Source organism: Podarcis vaucheri, assembly GCF_965113315.1.
Source record: "Podarcis vaucheri genome assembly, chromosome: 16".
Classification (NCBI taxonomy): Eukaryota; Metazoa; Chordata; class Lepidosauria; order Squamata; family Lacertidae; genus Podarcis; species Podarcis vaucheri.
The window spans coordinates 17,967,078-17,985,065 of record NC_138754.1 but is presented as its reverse complement, the minus strand read 5'-3'; the positions used below and the strand labels follow the sequence as shown (position 1 = coordinate 17,985,065).

The following is a 17,988-nucleotide window of genomic DNA, read 5'->3' as shown; positions in this document are numbered from 1 at the left end:
AGCACTGCTAGCTGCCAGAAGTCACAGACGGGGGAGAGGGTTCAGGGCCTGCTTGTGGGTTTCCCATTGGGGCATCTGGTTGGCCCCTGTGAGAACAGGATGCTGGACTAGATGGGCCAATGGCCTGATCCAGCAAGCTCTTCTTACGTTCTTATTATCCTGGAGTGGGAACAAAATATACTTGCCTTTCCTTATGGGCAGAAACATTTGTGGCTACGTTTGCCACCCTACCCTCTGTTCAAGGGGATTCTTTATTTGACGTAAAGAACTGTGGCTGGGTTATTAGTTATTTCTGTCCTCCTGGTGAGGAGGATGAGAGACTATGCCCCCCCTCCTATCCCTGCAATTGGAAGAGGCTTGAAATCCCCTCCAGGTGGCAATGTGAAGCAGCCGCCAGTTCCCCAGCAAGAGCACATCACTCATTCACTTGCACGGTCTTTAAATCCACCCAGTGCACCATTAATCCAGGCAGTGCTGCTCAGGCCGTTTCTGGAATCCTTAATCCAGCAGGTGACTGGCGGGGATAACGGATTAGCGATGGCGTTCCGTCCAAGGCTTCATCCTGCCGGGCTCTTGAGCCCTCCATGGGTCCTGGGCAGCTGCCTGTCTCTACCAAATGTGGATGCCAGCCTTGAGATGAAGAGCGGTGGCTAAAACCAAGATGAAATTGCACAAGATGTGCAGGGTAGAAACAGGGTGCTTTATATGAACATGAGAAGAGGCCGCTGGATCAAGCCAAGGGCCCGTCTAATCCAGCCTTCTGTTCTCACAATGGCCAACCAGGGGCCCCCAAGGGAAAACCAGTGGTGGGAGCACACTGGGTGTGGAATAAGCTGTCATGTGAACACACCCTAAACTGTCTAATCTGTTTAAAAAGATCTTGATCAAATGAAATGGTGGCCGCAGAGAACTGGGCAGCAGATTTTAGTGTTGTTTTTTAATGCAACAACAGTGGTACCTCGGGTTACATACGCTTCAGGTTACATCCACTTCAGGTTACAGACTCCGCTAACCCAGAAATAGTACCTCGGGTTAAGAACTTTGCTTCAGGATGAGAACAGAAATCGTGCTCCGGCGGCACGGCAGCAGCAGGAGGCCCAATTAGCTAAAATGGTGCTTCAGGTTAAGAACAGTTTCAGGTTAAGAACGGACCTCCGGAACGAATTAAGTACTTAACCCAAGGTACCACTGTATTTGTATTCTTGAATGCCATCTCAAGAAGCATTCCTTTTGAGTTTGAGAGGATGGGCAATGCCTCTCATCTACAGCAACAACCAGTTCATGTCAGGCTGGATCCTGGTGCTGATGTTGAGTTGTAGTCCAAAACACCTGGAAGAGAAGAAGCAGGTTGGCTAAAGCAAGGACATCTCAAGAGATGGCTAGGTTCCTGGTCCACCTTATCCCTGATGCCTTGTGAATTAGCCTAGAGGTTGTTGTGCCAGACCCTTCATCATTCCAAAGAAAAATCATATTGCTTCCGAAAAGATTGTCAGGCTCAGATCCCGAAGAGGAGGGGGGGAAATGTAGGAGAAGTACGGTAACAAAATAGTGTTGCTCTATGTAGAATCATAGAATTGTAGAGTTGGAAAGGGATCCCATGGTTCAACAAGTCCAACCCGTCCCTGCACAGGTAAAGAATCCCAGCTAAGGAAGCCCTGACAGATGTCCATCCAACCTCTGCTGAAAAACCTCCAGTGAAGGAGACTCCCCCACTTTCTGAGGTCATCCATTCCACTGTCAAACAGCTCTTGCCCTCAGAAAGTTCTTCCTAATATATAGTCAGAGCCTTTTTTTTAATCACTGGAATCCATCGGTTTCAGGTTCTGAAAACAAGTTTTCTCCATCTTCCATGTGACAGTCGTTTGGCTGCTTTTTTGAGGACCATTGGCATCTTGGGTTTTAAATCAATGGCGGGCAAGCAACTGCAGAACCCATGAAATCAGGCAGGGAGGCACAGAAAGAATTGGGGGCGTCAAGGATGGAAGGAATCTGGTCTGAACACTGGAGTGTTCCAAACAGATCCTGATTTCCATCTGCAGAGATGTTGGAGGCCCTGAGACTCTAGCCTAGTTTAGACAGGACCAATTAGGCCTCCCATCACGATTGTTTGGTTTGTGTGCAGATTTTCACGGTTAAACTGACGCGGTCAATGTTTGACCGCCAAGCCGTCCTGTCTTCTTTTGGTTGTGGCTACCATTTGAATTTGAGGCTTAATTTTGCTTTGTCTCTCTCTCTCTCTCTCTTTCTCTCTGCAGACGCATTTTAATTACAGAACTAGCCAATCCCAGGCCATCATTTTGTTTTCCTTGCCACTGCCCGGGTCCGTTATCATGTTCCACCTATGCGCTTGCGCATGAGTCTCCCTTGGCAAAGCAGACTGCGGTGGGGAGGGGGGTAGAGAAAGAGGCGCTACCGCCTGCCTGGTGCGCCTTCCTAATGACCAGTCTGTTCCAGATTGGGAGTGGCAGGAGGAAGGGAGGGTACCTTGTGAGAGGCAAGCGGTGGTGGGAATGGTTTGCTCAGGATTTGGGGGGGATTAGATAATTCATCACAAGAGCAGCAGCAGCAGAACTCACGCCAAAGGCAGACACAAGCTCCTTTCACCACGATCATGGTGGAGAGCAAAGGCATTAACCCCCCCTCTCATTAGGCATTCCAAGCCCATCTCTTCTCCTTTTCTTTTAATAGTTAAACCTGATTTGCATGCATTTGCATAATGAACATCATTTGCATTCCCGGTTTGTTGGCTACCTCTGTGGGAAAAGTCAAAGCGGGCGATCTGGGGAGAGGGATTTCAGCAAAGACAAAAGGGAAGATTTCAGTTACCCCCCTTCGCTTGCTCCCCCCCCAACAGTGAAGAATTTAACACACAACCAGTTCCCCCCTGCCTCTTTGTGGAAGACAGAGAGGCCTGTCAGGATCAGTGTGTATCCTAGCATTTGTTACTGTCTCCCCCAACCACTTCCTGCAATCCTTCATCTCCTCCTGAGCTCTTTCCCCCTTCCTTTTGGTTCCTTCTGAGGGTGTGAGGTGAGAGACAACAAACTGTGTGTGAGAGAAAGAAAGGGAAAGAAAGAGAGAAAGAGAGTGAACGAACCACCATTTTAGGTAGCTGGCATCTATAAAATGGCGGATCCCTCACACAGGTCTTGAGCAACATGACTGGTGATGTGTCTCAGATTTTGGTGGATTTGCACAGTTCAGAACTTACCTCATGAATTGTCCAGTGTGGGCCCACATACGAGCAACACTACATGCACCAACTCAATCTGCTTTTAAAAAGAAGATTATTTTGGTGTGGGTTGTTGTGGCTGGACGGTTTCACAAAATGACACAGGCACATCCGATTGTGTGATTACCAGGCAAAATGACACAAGCTACTAGCCTGAGCATTCTTGTCTATTTGCTACATATATATATATATATATATATATATATATATGCAGGTTTTGGTGTCTTCGGGTGTCTTCCCGTGTAAGAGTCGGGGTGTCTGTGCGACGTTTCGACGAGGTCTCACTCGTCATCTTCAGGCTGGTGCTTTCGGCTTCTTGTTACTGGAACAGAGCTCTGTTCCAGTAACAAGAAGCCGAAAGCACCAGCCTGAAGATGACGAGTGAGACCTCGTCGAAACGTCGCACAGACACCCCGACTCTTACACGGGAAGACACCCGAAGACACCAAAACCTGCATTCCTGTACCCGTGAAAATCTACGAAAGCGAATATATATATATATATATATATATATATATATATATATATATATATATATAATATATTATATATTATATATTATATATATATATATATATATATATATATATATATATATATATATTCGTATATATATATATATATATATTCTTTTTTGATGTTAGTCTGTACGTTGCACCTCTTTCAAAAGCAGAGTAGTTCTAGGGGAAGTAGTGCTCAGTTGTTGCTCACCAGAGGAGCGTTTGAAGTTGCCTCATGGACCTTTGGTCCATATCCCTCAGTACAACTTAACAATGACTGGCAGTGGCTCTCTTTGGACCCGCCTGGAGGTGCTAGGGAATGAATCTGGGACCTTCTGCGGGCAAAGTAGATGTTCTACCAATGAGCCCTGGTTTCCCCCCAGGTGTTTCTGAAAAACAGTATTTTGTTATGGGGTATAATGGAGTCTTCCTACAGACAAAAAACAATAATTAGTTTCTGAGTAGAAACTAATTAATTAATTCTAATTAATTAATTCACCCCTAACTCACACAGGGGGAATGGTTGAAAAGCAATGCCTATGAAATTTCTAGTGATGGGTGTGGTAACATTTCTTCTCCCTTGAAAAAGTTTTGGGTCTTATGCAACTAAGTCCCACTCAGAACAGACCGACTAAAATGGATGGGCTTAAGGTAGTTATGGTCTTTGATTTCAGTGCGTCTGTTCTGAGTTATTTAAATGCATTATTATTATTATTATTATTATTATTATTATTAGCACATCTTATCATCATTGTCATAGTGCTCCAAGAATGAGATGTTGTGCCTCCTAAAATTCAGTTTCCTACATAATTATTTAGGGAATTATGTCTTCATCCTTCTCAGCATGTTGTTCCTAGTTTTAATGACACAGTAGCACCATGTATCATGTGGTTGCTGTGAAAGACTATCTCCAGAGCTCTTCTATTCCTTTTCTCCCCCACCCCCCACCCCTGACCTATATAATCTGACAATGACAAACCAATGGACCACCATAAAGCCGAACAACAGCAAAATTTTGAAAAGTTTAGGACTTCAGGGAAGCTATCACTCCTTGAGATCAAGTGAAGAAACAAGCCAGCCTAGGATGTCCATAAACTTCCAAATTCAGCAATTCACCTGAGAACTGTCCTGTTGAATCAGGTCAGTGATGCATCTCTGCAGTCATTCTGGTTCTGGCAGTGGCCAGCTAGATCCATCTGAGAAGCCCACAGACAAGTCATGAACATGACTTCCTCTTCTTTCTTCCCAGCAGCTGTAAACTGGTGGTTCCATTCAACTCTTGTGACTAGTACAGTAAAGGCAAGAACCAGCCACTTACAAAGCTACCCTAGAAGAGTTGCCTGACTCTTAACTTCAGTCATTACCTAAATGTCTGTCGTTAACTAAAACTTCTGTCATTAGTTGATTTTTTCCACACACTAATGTGAGTCTGACTGATGGACCACGGGAGCACTCAGGGTTTCTCTGAGGGAGACAGAATTCATAGAATCATAGAATCATAGAGTTGGAAGAGACCACAAGGGCCATCGAGTCCAACCCCCTGCCAAGCAGGAAACACCATCAGAGCACTCCTGACATATGGTTGTCAAGCCTCTGCTTAAAGACCTCCAAAGAAGGAGACTCCACCACACGCCCTGGCAGCAAATTCCACTGTCGAACAGCTCTTACTGTCGGGAAGTTCTTCCTAATGTTTAGGTGGAATCTTCTTTCTTGTAGTTTGGATCCATTGCTCCGTGTCCGGTTCTCTGGAGCAGCAGAAAACAACCTTTCTCCCTCCTCTATGTGACATCCTTTTATATATTTGAACATGGTTATCATATCACCCCTTAACCTCCTCTTCTCCAGGCTAAACATGCCCAGCTCCCTTAGCCGTTCCTCATAAGGCATCGTTTCCAGGCCTTTGACCATTTTGGTTGCCCTCCTCTGGACACGTTCCAGTTTGTCAGTGTCCTTCTTGAACTGTGGTGCCCAGAACTGGACACAGTACTCCAGGTGAGGTCTGACCAGAGCAGAATACAGTGGCACTATTACTTCCCTTGATCTAGATGCTATACTCCTATTGATGCAGCCCAGAATTGCATTGGCTTTTTTAGCTGCTGCATCACACTGTTGGCTCATGTCAAGTTTGTGGTCAACCAAGACTCCTAGATCCTTTTCACATTCACAACTTGACTCATGAAACAGCAAGCTGCAGAGCAAAAGAGACCATGGAAGAAGCATTGTTGCATCAGGTTTTATAGCATTAGACACATTAGTGAAAGTCAGATCTCTCAGTTATCCACATGCTATTTTATTTAATGCATTTCATATCCCTCCATTTTCTCCAAGATCAAGGTGACATACATGGTGCTCCCCCTCCTAAATTAACCCCCACAACAACCCTGTGAGGTAGGTTAGGCTAAGAGGGGGTGACTGGCCCAAGGTCACTTAGTGAGCTCCATGGCTGAGTGGGGATTTGAACCCTAGTCTCTCAGGCCTGGTCTGACACACTAACCACTATACCACACCAGCACTCAGTGTGTTTGCTGTTAGAAGGCCTTCCTCCATTACTGCAGGTGAACGGGAAATGTTGCAGCTGAGACCTTAATCTAAACATTATCTAGGCTGGAAGCTATTTACTGCTTCAGCTGTGCTGGTGTGATGCCCTTTTCCTCAGAAGACTGTGTTGGCCATGGTGGCATCTTCTAGAGCAGGGCTAGGCAACCCTTTTTCTCTTGAGGCGTTCATTCTCTCCAGGATTATCTAGCTGAGGGCCACGAGCCAGGAGCAGAAGAATTCTGGATTAACTAATCTGGAATAAAGATCACCTGCTTCACTTTTCATTATAGCTTACTCAGACTTGAATTGCCAGTCCTATGCAAATCTATTCAAAATAAGCCCCCACCAGCCAGGATGGAGGCACACACACACACATATATATCAAGCAGATGTGGAACTGAGACCTCAATTTAAGAATGGCAAAATGGGGAACTGAAAGAAACCAGCAGTGACAGATTTGCCCATCCCTAACACACACACGCGGGTGGCGCTGTGGGTAAAAGCCTCAGCGCCTAGGGCTTGCCGATCGAAAGGTCGGCGGTTCAAATCCCCGCAGCGGGGTGCGCTCCCGTTGTTCGGTCCCAGCGCCTGCCAACCTAGCAGTTCGAAAGCACCCTCGGGTGCAAGTAGATAAATAGGTACCGCTTACTAGCGGGAAGGTAAACGGCGTTTCCGTGTGCGGCTCTGGCTCACCAGAGCAGCGATGTCACGCTGGCCACGTGACCCGGAAGTGTCTCCGGACAGCGCTGGCCCCCGGCCTCTTGAGTGAGATGGGCACACAACCCTAGAGTCTGTCAAGACTGGCCCGTACGGGCAGGGGTACCTTTACCTTTACCTTTAACACACACACACACACACACAGAGAGAGAGAGAGAGAGAGAGAGAGAGAGAAGGAAGGCTATCAATTTGTTCTTTATTTTTAAAAATCCATTTCTCTTTATCAAATAAAATAACTATGCCCTTCCAAATGTTCTGAAACAGGGAGGGTGGGGGGAGGCTTAGCTCAGTGGCAGAGCATCTGCCTTGAATGCAGAAGTCCCCAAGTTCAGTCCCTGGCATCTCCAGGTAGGGCTGTGAGAGGTTCCTGCCTGAAACCACGGAGAGCTGCTGCCAGTCAGTGCAGGGCATGAGCAGGAAAGAAGGACCTCTGATGGGACCTTCTGGAGCAGCTTCAGGAGACATCTGGGTCCATTTGTGACCATAGCACCTTCACACAAGAGAGATATTTATTTTAGTCGGAGCATTTGCAGCTCACTCTTCAGCCAAAAAGGCTCCCACAGCTGTTTACATACGAACAAAACAAGACCATCCCTACAATTAAAAGACATGACACACAAGGGAAAAGGGACAAGGAGGGAAGAGGAAGATCAGAATCACAACTTGGGCATCCATTTCTAAACAGCTGTTCCAGAAATGACCAGCTGGTCTAGGAAGTGCCTGATGGAGCTGGGCTTTCAGAAAGCTGATGGAAGGACCCCTCTGCTTCCCATCTCTCCCACAGAGGCAACCCTGATGGGGTTGGCCTACCATAGCAGAGTCGATGAAGTGAGTCCTGCTTTCTGTATTCTTCTTCACTCCCTCAGCAAGCCCCCTGTGTGTGCTCACGCTCAGACCCCCTTCCCAACAAGAGGTATTTTCCCCCCTCTGTGGTGCTGGTAGGCTTGTCAAAGGCTGACCTGAGCAAAAGGTTAGTTAGCTGAGTGGAGGCCAAAGGGTTGCTGGGTGAAGGGAATTGCGGGGCTGGGGTGGGGGGAGGAATTGTGAAAGGACCGGGCTGCGGTGTAGACGGCACATTGATTAACGAAGCCCCACCAAAGCAGTTCCATTGCCAACGACCTGCTTAATTCACAAAACTCTTAATTGTTCCAGAGTTGGTTCAGTATTCCTTCTCCCCCCAACTCCTCATACAAAGATGCCATTGTGTGTCGTGGTGATGACAGCGTTGTTTTTTGGGCCAGAGAGAGAGAGAGTGAAGAAAGAAAACTCTTGCCTGGGGGGGGGGACGTCTCCCAACAGGGTGAAGAGGTTTAAATCAGCTTAGCCCAAATGCCAATTAATAAGGAAGAGGATTAGCCTCTGAGATCTATGGAATAGAGCATCATTGTATTCCTGGGAGGCTGTGGAATTTTATTTCCCTTTCCTACAACTTGGCTGTGCTCGTATTTTCCTCCCCAACAACAGCCAACTGCTTTTCTTGACCTCATGTAGCTTATGGAGTTGGAGCCTCTGTGGGTTCTGCCATGGTCCAGTCTAATCATTTATATGGTTCTGCAGTCGTTTACCTGGGGATGATGGGAACTGTAGTCCAGCACACCTGGAAGGCACCAGCAAGTTGAATGCAGATTCATCTTCTTCACACGGGACTTAGTTGAACTATGGAACTCTCAGCCACTTGAGGGAGTGATGGCCAGCAAACTGGATAGCTTTAAAAGAAGGCTATGCTCTGACTTTGCAGTTAGAGGAAGCAGTGCTTCCGAATCCCATTTGCTGGAAACTGCAGGAGGGCAGAGGGCAGCCACAGGCATCTGGGCAGCCACTGTGAGAACAGGATGCTGGCAGGACTTTATGCTAGATATCTGTGAATATATGTGTGCATTTTGTCCTCAAAGAAGGATCCAAATATTGCATGGCGGAGAGCCAAACTGTGTGCAGAATGCCGTTATGAGAGTGAATTTTATTTTCTGTTATTTTGCATAGATTTATTTGGCTTCTGGGAGACTGCAGAGAGGCTTAGCAAGCTGGACAGTTCCAAGCGTGTCTCTTAATATTTGTTGCTACAGCATAATGACCCTAAGGCTCATATTCCATCCCTCTCTTTACACTGGATGACTGATGAAGCTCCTAAACTCCACTGGCTAGTTTAGCATTGCTTCCCCTTGCTGATAGCCTGGCTGAACTCTTAAAAAGAGCCACCATCCAACTTGATCCACTGGGGATTGAACCTTGGAAAGCCTTCAGCATGTGCTCTGTGGACTTTATATGAATCTTAAGATGCCGCATGACTTGGAATGTTAGCCCCAGCAACGAAAGTGGAGTATATATGAAATTGGATAATATTTATGAAAAAATCAAAGTTTAAATGGGTAAAAATGATAATGTGTTATATTTTTAGAGTAAGTGGAAAATAAGAGATTTAAACTTAAACTGCAATTGAAAGTACAAAGAAACACATGAAACAAGGTTATAATTTGCTGATAACTTTATTGTCAGGAATGCATTATGTGGGAGATGTGGGGAAGTCCGATAGAAATTTGAAATAAGTTGTTGAAATGGTTGTGATTTTTTGTCTTTTCTTTCTTTCTATTCTCTATGTTCTTTCTCTTTTCTGTTTTATCTGCAATTTGGAAAAAAAATGCAATAAAAATTATTATTAAAAAAAAAGCATGTGCTCTGTGGACTGATCCATGAAGCTGACATGTTCTGAGTCAGGCAGTTGGCAGCTGCTTTGAGGCAGAGAGAGAGAGAGAGAGAGAGAGAGAGGAAAAACTCTTAACCAGTCACTTTAACTGGAGACAGGGCCGGACCACTCGTGAGGCAGTGGCCTCAGAAGAAGAAGAAGAAGAGTTTGGATTTTATATCTCACTTTATCACTACCCTAAGGAGTCTCAAAGCGGCTAACAATCTCCTTTCCCTTCCTTCCCCACAACAAACACTCTGTGAGGTGAGTGGGGCTGAGAGACTTCAAAGAAGTGTGACTAGCCCAAGGTCACTCAGCAGCTGCATATGGAGGACTGGGGAATCGAACCTGTTTCACCAGATTACGAGTCCACTGCTCTTAACCACTACACCACACTGGCTCTCCTCAGAACAGCATGCTCCACACAGTTGGGAGAGCAGCAGATCTGCCTCTTGCGCTTGTCGGCCTATTCTTCCTTTAGGGAGGTGCCCCAGCCTAGCATTTTTTGCTTTGCCTCTAGCAGGAAAATTTCCTGGGCTGGCCCTGACAGGAGACTTCAGAGATACAGCCTGGGACTTCCCACTGAACTATGGGTTCTGACATACGATGATGCCTTTGACCTGGTCTACACATACTGACATATGAAAGAGCATAGTTTTCAGTGTTCCCGTAAGAGGAAAACCTGCTCAGCAGGAAGCAGGCTAGGTTCTCTCTCCCTGGTGTGCTAGTGCTCTACTTGCAGGGATTTTGTACGGGGGAAATGGCACCTCGGCTTGCAAAGGTGCCAGCCTAGTCTCCCACTTCAAATTTTCACTGTCTTTCCCTACCCCTGCATATGTTCACGGGGCCTTGTACTGAGTCAAGCACTGCGAGCTGAAGAGATGCTAGGAATTGTAAGAGAAGCATACACTAGGTCACTAAAGTTATGGCCCCCTTCCCTTCAGAACAAGTCCCATTGCATGTGGCATAAAAGTAACGCAAAAGATTTTGGCTCCATTCTGTTAGAGCAGATCCAGCTTGGTGGTGTTATGGGAAGGTTGTGTGTCCACTGAAACAGCACATCTAAGGGCTCATCTACACTTCTGCTTGTGCGTTGCCAAGGAAGCATGGGTCCAAGCAGTTTTCCTCTTGCCCCCTTCCTTTCCAAGGGAAAACCTGCTCTTTAGCAATAGATCGGAACAACTGACAAAGGAGGGGAAAGGTGAATTGCTGTTTGTTCCAACTGTGTGTTAAAGAGCGGTTTTCCCTGGGGGGAAAGCAGCAGGAGAAGAGGAAGTGTGGATAAGCCCTAAGATTTGGAACGATCCGCATTGCATATTTGGGATGATTTCAAAGTGGTGTAAGTGTCATGGCTTCCGTTGCCCACCAAATTGATGTGACATCATTCTGTAAGTCCTCGTGGGGCTGGGAAATAAGAACATAGGAAGACCTGGCTACTGGCCTAAAGGCTTATCTAGTCCAGCATCCAGCTTCCCACACTGGCCAACCAGATGTCCATGGCAAGCCCATAGGCAGGACCTGATTGCAACAGCAGCGCCCTCTCCACTTGTGATTCTCAACAACTTGTCTAAGGAGGTAGCCATCTAGGTAGTGCACACCCATCATGGCTAGTAGCCATGGACAGCCTTATAGATAAACTCAGAATTGTAGAGTTGGAAGGGATCCAAAGGGTCATCTAGCCGAACCCCCTGCAATGCAGGAATCACAGCTAAAGAACCCTTGGCAGAATCACCCTCCACCCATTTGTCTAATCCCCTTGTAAAGCTGTCTTGAGTTGCTTTACAACTACATCCTGTGTCACTGAATCCCACAGATTAACTGTAGAAGCTCTTCCTGTTTTTTTGGTCCTGAACCTTCCCACGTCCAACTTCATTTGGATGTCTCCGTTGGGTTTTAGCATTACAAGAGAAGGGGAGAGAAAGAGAAGAGGAAAGAGCGTTGAGGCTCTCCTGTAAAAAGCACCCATGCCACTAGTGCATGAATGGCCAGAACATCTTTGCCCAAGATGTTGGAGGAGATGGCTCGGCTGTTGTAGCTGCCGTGTAATTTATGACAGGGGTTTGCGCCATTGTCTGGTTCCCTCCTGTATTTTCGTGAGGGCTCTGCCTCTCTTCCCAGACCCCTGCTGCGCCCTGGCTACTGTACGGTTGCTAAGGGACATGTCATGTTGTCTATCACTATGCGGGGAGGTGGGGACGGCCTTCAGTGGGCCCATCTGGAGCCTGAGGCCTACATCCCCACAGGCGGGACTGATCGTGGCCCCAAGAAGTACAGAGGGCCTGGGAATGGGACATTTAGATTCCCCTCAAGTTCATGGCCACCGGAGGCCTTTGGTTCTCAAGGGTGGGTGAGGAGGGGTGAAGAGTGGATTGTTGGCTGTTCTGCTCAGGGTTTTCTGGGTTTCCCCCCTCCCCCCCTCAATTCCGTCCGTATCCTCGCCTGCATACTGATCCCCCCGGCCTATTCTCCTCCCGACATGTGCCCACATAAATAAATTACCCCCACTGCTTCCATTTTGCAGAACAATTGGCCCCCTAAACTCTATTCATCTCCAGACAGCGCCTATTATTCCCCCGATTAAAGCCAACAGAATGGTTTGCAAGGGATACTGTTAACTCTGTCAAACTGTAAATAAGATGCTAATATAAAAATAAATAAGGGAGAGTGAGAGAGAGAGGGGGGGTGTTGGTTAGCACGGAGGGCTTGCGAGGTGGGGAGAAAATGGAGAAGGGACAAAGAGAGGGAGACTTCTGCGCCTGCCGCCTTGGGAAAGCAAATGAATCTGTAATGACCACTGTGTACAAACTGCAGGAGATAATATAATGGCAGCCCTTGCGAGCACTTGGGGCTGTTTTCACCGAGGCCTGTTTATTATGAAAGCCTCATTGAGACCTTGGTTGTATAAATGGCAATGTTGCCAGTGGGGACCTTCTCCCTATCCACTCCTCCTCAGCCTGATTCGCCACCTCTCCAGATAACGCCTGGCAAAGGCTGGGGTTTTAAAGGATTGGGGAATTGTTTCCTTTTTTCATTTTGACACCATGCACCCAATTCCTAGCATTTAATACCACACGATACACTGGAATGAAGAATTATAGGCATTTGACTGATCAGTTGAACATCATGGATTTTCTTCCGCAACCAGAAGGGCAAGATTTCAGCTGGGGCTCCTCCTGCCTCCTTCCACCCTTTGGGACTCCCTCTTCTGCTCAGGGGTGGGAGGAGAAACTAAGTTCAGTTTACATTCAAAGGCAATCCTACAAAATTTGCACTTTCTGAACGAATGCATAAAAACCAGAAATGCAGCCATCCCCCACCCAAATTCGCACTTCTATGAATTTTGCAACGAAGCCCTCCATCCCAAGTATGGTAATTTGTTGTTTTGTTTATTAACTAAACTTATTTGTTTATTGTCACGCAAGGGTCTCCAAGTGATTTACAGTGCATAAGATCTAAAACAATAAAAAGGGAAGTATCATATTGCATGCAACGTATTCGGAAAACAGAAACAAAATACCAGCCCCCTCCCAAAAAAGTAATAGAAAATATTAGCAACAATAAACACAGCAATGCTCCCACCTACTTACCAGCAGAGAAACATAACATCTAAGGATCAACCCCCAGACCATTCACATTAACCCATCTCCCCCTTCTTATCTCCCCAAACAACCCAGAAGTCCAGTGTCAAGGCCAGCTGCTGTAAATCGGTGGTGGGTGGGTCTTCCAGGGATTGTCTGGCATCTCTCCTTTCAGTGGAATTGGAGGTTTTACAACAGAGGTTGGGTGGCCTTTTATCAGGGATTTGTTAGTTGTGGTTCCTGCATCTTCAGGGGCTTGGACTAGAGCAGCCTTTCTCAACCTGTGGGTCCCCAGATGTTGTTGAACTACAACTCCCATCACCCCTAGCTAGCAAGGCCAGAGCTCAGGGATGATGGGAGTTGTAGTCCAACAACATCTGGGGACCCACAGGTTGAGAACCGCTGGACTAGAGGACCCTTGAAGTCCCTTCCAATTCAGGGAGAGTAGCAGCAAAAGCCAACCAGGAAGATGGTTCAAGGGTTTACCTGCTCTTCAGTTGCTCCTGTTGTAACGTACAAAGATGCATTATATTTGGGGGAATTGCTTTGCACTTGTGTGTGTATATTAGGAGGAATCTCCACTGCTGATGAATTTTGGTGGTGACTTTTTAAGAAAGCAAACATTTGCAGACCAATATGGAAATGTTGGTGAAAGGGATTGCAAAAATGAGAAACTGGAATGGATGGATTTGCCACCCCTACCTCTGTTCTTAAATCCACATTAATCTAAAGCGTCTAGACCAGCACGCATGAAAAATGGTCAGAACTATGTTCATCAAGCATTTAATTAATTAATACACATACCCCCACCCTTTCCCCAAAGAGCTCAAGGTGGCCTATACAGTTCTTCCCCTTCTCCATTTTAACCTCACAACAATCCTGTGAAGTCGGTTAGGTCGAGAGGGCTAGCAGCCACTGACACCCTTCTTCTGCATGAATTTGTCTAATCCTCTTTTAAAGCCAGCCAAGTTGATGGCCCCACTGCTTCCCGTGGGAGCAAGTTCCATAGTTTAAATGATATGCTGTGTGAAGAAGGATTTCAATTCATATGTCCTGTTCTGATGAAGGTAGGATTTTGCCCAGTGGTTGATGGCTCCCCATTCAGTAGTGAGGGACCAAGACTGCAATCTGGGAGAACTGACAGTGGGCAAAACCTGCTCTTTGTCCTGGAAACCAAAGGCAAGTTTAGAAACCTTGAGGAAACCTGGTGTACTCTTCCTGTATCAGTAGCATCTCCTTAACTCCTGGGAAGGAAAGCGTTGCCACGTAGTGGGGGCAGAATATGACCTCAACCAACAGGAACATGCCTCTGTGGACACTTCCTTTCCTGCTGTGCCTTTGCAAACCTGCAGAGGTGGAGAATCTATGGTCCTCCAGCTGCTCTTGAACTCCTTACACCCTCCAGCCCCAACTAGCTTTGTCTGTGGGCAGGAACAGAGGCAGTTTTAGCCCAACAGTATCTCGGTGGCCACCCCACTTTGCAGGCACTTCCCTCCCCGTAAAGACAGGCTCATCACCAGCTGATAGAGAAACAAGACATCACAATTATATGCAGGTTGTCCATGAAAGGGAATTATTAAGTGTTGCTCGTTCCAATGACTGCAGCCAGAAAGAGTCTGAGAAATAAGCCCCTTCATTATAATTATTCGGATTTGCCCTCCATCAAAGGCTGGGTGGGGGGATTGAGCCTTTTAATCTGACCACATGCTTCTGCTTTGGGGATCTCGACTGGTTTGTACCACCTGCTTCCAACTCCGTGTGCCTTTTGGTAAAAACCTTGGCAATTTTATAAGGGAGGCATGGGACGTGTGTGTGTGTGTTCTCCCCTGTTTGTTTGTTTTTTAAATAAGAAAATAATGTCATTTAATTTGAAAAAAGCAATAAATAAGGCTAGGATGTGGCTAGTTAGGTGCAAATGCATTTGCTCCCGAGAGGACACAGTTCTGTCACTGCCGACCATACCCTTTGCCACCTCAGCATCCTCCAGATGTTTTGGACTGCATCCTCAAGCCTGCATCCTCAAGCCGTGCTGGCTGGGCTGATGGGAGTTGTGGTCTAAAACCATCTAGAGGACACCAGGATGGCAAAGACATAGGTCAGTCTTTGCCATTCTGCTTTCCTCCAGGTAGAAATATCAATAGTAGATGTTTACAGCTGGGCTAGGATTTTAGTGTGGGATACAGGTGTGCAATTGTGGAAAGTCTAGATGGGATCAAAGTACCATCTGGATCATTTGTGGCCTGCCAGATACTTATGATTCAAGCCTGGAGGCCTTCATACAAGGACTGAAATGGTTTCACCCATTCATCTAACTTCGTTGTTCCAATATGTATGTTCTCGTCTGCATCCTACCCCCCTGGGATTCCATATTAACTTGGAGAAATTCTAAAATTGATTCTTGCCATGGATTCTTGAATACCAGTTCTTGGGAAGCCATAGAAGGGGAGAGGGCTCTGGTGCTCAAATCCTGTTTGCAGGTTTCCCACAGACATCTCGTTGACCATTGTGAGAACAGGATGCTGGACTAAATGGGCCATTGGCCTGATAGCCAGCAGGCTCTCTCTAAGTTCTCACGGAAATGTTACCTTGGTACGGTAGTTTCTAAACTCACTCACACATCCCTCTCTGTCCTCCCATCCAGACTAGCAAGTTGCATTATCAGAGTTCACAGGCAAAAACTTTGAAGGAAGATGAATGAACAGGGGAAAACTTTGAAGGAGAGTTTGAAGCAAGACTAGTGGCCTGGGGAAAGGGTGTGTGGGGCTTGGACGTGTCACAAGTGCCAAACTGAGAGTCCTGGAAGCTCCCAACACTTTTCGATAAATGGTCCACTGGCTGCATCCAGCATGATACACACACAAGCGGTGTAAGGGCTTAACTTCCCTCAGTGTTGTTATTTGAAACAAAAGTGGTATGGCCTAGAGATGGCTTTGAATTTGGTGGCAGGGGCACCAAACCGAAATGAACAGTCTGTTACATAAATTGGTTTTTAAATCTCTTTCTCTTGCCTCCCCCCTCCCTCCTTGTCTCCGTCAGGTGGATGCAGTATAGAACGACAAAAGCGATTCTGCAGGAGATTCTTGCAGCACAACTGCTGAAAACGATTCCTGTGATGTCCTTGCATGTGCTTCATGATGGCCAAGCCTGTTTCTTTTTGTCCTTTTTAATTGGACCAGGACTATGACGACTTCAAAAATGCAGCGCTATTGAAGCAAAGAGGCTTATGAGTGTCATTATTTTTGTAGACCTTGCCTTCGTTGTCGGCGGGGTGTGTGGTTTAAAAGCGGGGAATGTACCAAATTATTTTTATATGAATAATAAATGCAACTCAAATGACTGGAAATGTTTGTCGTGACTTTACTGAAAGAACAAGGCAAAGCTGGCAAGTTGATGGGGTCAGCTCACAGGAGGGTTCTTTGGGAAAATATGGAAGGCTCAGGTGTTTCCTGAGGAAATAGAAGACCAAAACAATGTGTTAGTGTGAGGGTGTCCTGGTCTCAGCCAAGCACCCCATCCTCTCTATCCAGATTAAGGCCTGAAAGACCAAGGAAGTGGGGTCAGTGGGGGCACATGGAGCACAAGTTACATGAAAGCCCAATATGTGACATTGTACCACATCCATAACTAATCATGGGGCACCTCTGGTAGTTTAAGCATCAGCCTTAGCTTCTAATTTTATCAGCTTTGCAGAGATAGCCTTAACTCCAGTCTGAAAGCAGCAGCTTTTTCTTTTAATTACTGTATTTCCCTTGGTTTTTGAAAAGGAAATGTACTAAAATTCAACTTTATTTATTGACTCATTTGCATTTATAGTCCACCTATCCTCTAGGAGCTCAAGGCAGCACACATGGTTTTTCAACCTCAATCAGGCAGCAAGTTAGTGCTGTACAAGTCTTTAGAAACAACTCTGCATATAAGCACAGTTTAAAATGATTTCAGCACAGATGCGGAATAAAGACACTTAAAGGGATTGTTGAAAGAGGAAGATCTGTGGCTCAGTGGCAGCGCATCTGCTTCGGTCCTTAGTTCAATCCTCAAAGGCAACTCCTGGTAGGGCTGGGAAATACTCCTGCGGTGAAGACAATACGGAGCAAGTTAGACCAATAGTCTGACTCGGTATGAGACAGCTTCCTGTCTTCCTAACATTGAAAAGGCATACAGAGCCGCTGCCTGTCTAAATGTCTAGTGGGAGGGAGTTCCAAAGGGGAGGTGACCAATTCCTATATCACACGGTGCTCCTGCAAAGCACAGTGACCCCTGGGTTACATAAGGGGTGTGACTTTCTTACATAAGGGATGCGACTCCCAACATTGCCTCCCTCTTGCTTCAGTTTCCTGCAACTCCATACCCCCACACCCTGTCAAAACACTGACAGAGAATTGACTTGCCACATAACGTCTTTGCCCTCTGTTTCTCTTAAAGTCCACTGAGCTAGTCTCAATGAAATTTAGCCTATTTACTGGATATCTGCAAAACCCCATTTATCCAACCATCCCCATCACTCTTATCTTCTGTCTCTGAGACCTCAGCAAAAAGGTCTAGATTTGTATATAAGGAAGACTCCTATGCCAGCATAAATTGCCATAAGGGTTTATCCAAACCATGAGTAGGCAAACTAAGGCCCAGGGGTCAGATCCGGCCCAATCGCTTTCTAAATCCAGCCTGCGGACAGTCCGGGAATCAGCGTGTTTTCACATGAGTAGAATGTGTGCTTTTATTTAAAACGCATCTCTGGGTTATTTG

At 46.3% G+C, this 17,988-nt stretch overlaps 1 long non-coding RNA gene across 3 annotated transcripts in view; it reads left to right on the top strand.

The window, feature by feature from the left end:
- The window catches only part of LOC309521469, a 60,668-nt gene extending 44,086 nt beyond the window's left edge, over positions 1–16,582 (top strand). For all 3 annotated transcript variants that reach the window (XR_014214677.1, XR_014214678.1, XR_014214679.1), the window contains exon 4: positions 16,282–16,582. This is a non-coding gene — a long non-coding RNA (uncharacterized lncRNA). The remainder of the gene's footprint in view (positions 1–16,281) is intronic.
- Positions 16,583–17,988: the final 1,406 nt, after the last annotated feature.